General features: G+C 36.4%; 1 pseudogene; it reads right to left on the bottom strand.

Annotated features, from left to right (window-relative positions):
- Nucleotides 1-265: 265 nt before the first annotated feature.
- Nucleotides 266-347, bottom strand: LOC129780762 (U4 spliceosomal RNA; annotated as a pseudogene).
- Between the last annotated feature and the right edge of the window lie 368 nt (nt 348-715).

The raw sequence follows: 715 nt of genomic DNA, 5'->3' as shown, positions 1-715 counted from the left end.
TCTAGGTGAAAATGGATATTTTTCGTCTCAAATCGGAGAGCATTTCGATCTCTGTCTGGCGGTAAAAAATTCACGTTGATCCGTTTTGTTTTGAAAAAGTTGGGTAGGATCGAAGCCGAGAGAAGAGATTCGATTTTGGGCACCTAGACATTTTTGGTAACTTTAACAAATCCCGAGATACAAATATATATTTTGGGAAAAACTATGGATGGGTTATACCTATGATATAACCCCAAGGTTGACGTAGGACTGCCGTTGGCTTAGTAATCATTGGTATTTTTTTCAACTAGCAACAATCGTACCTCGGATATACCTCATTGGGTACGATATTGCCACTGCGCAGAGCTATCATGTGTGTGTATTGATTAAATTATTGATTAAACTAGTAAATTAATGAAACAATTTACAAATTCAATTGCAAATAAATCCCAATTTAGGTCAATTCTCGCATTGTGATATATTACGTTCTCCGTAACAAGTAAATGTAATGACCAAGTCTGGCCGTCCGTTATCCTTTTACGTATGGCATTATACCTTGGTCTTTCTTTTATTTATCCTGAACTTGAAAAATATGTGAACGGACAAATTGTCAAACGATCAATGTTTTCTACATCTTCCTATGAAGTTACTGCATCTCCTGAGTGTGCGTACTTCTCTAACCGCAAATTTGCTTGATTTTCTTCAGGCACTCAGTTTTAATTTTGACATGCCATTG

Source organism: Toxorhynchites rutilus, chromosome 3, assembly GCF_029784135.1.
Source record: "Toxorhynchites rutilus septentrionalis strain SRP chromosome 3, ASM2978413v1, whole genome shotgun sequence".
Lineage (NCBI taxonomy): Eukaryota > Metazoa > Arthropoda > Insecta > Diptera > Culicidae > Toxorhynchites > Toxorhynchites rutilus.
This window is presented reverse-complemented; position numbering and strand designations above follow the sequence as displayed.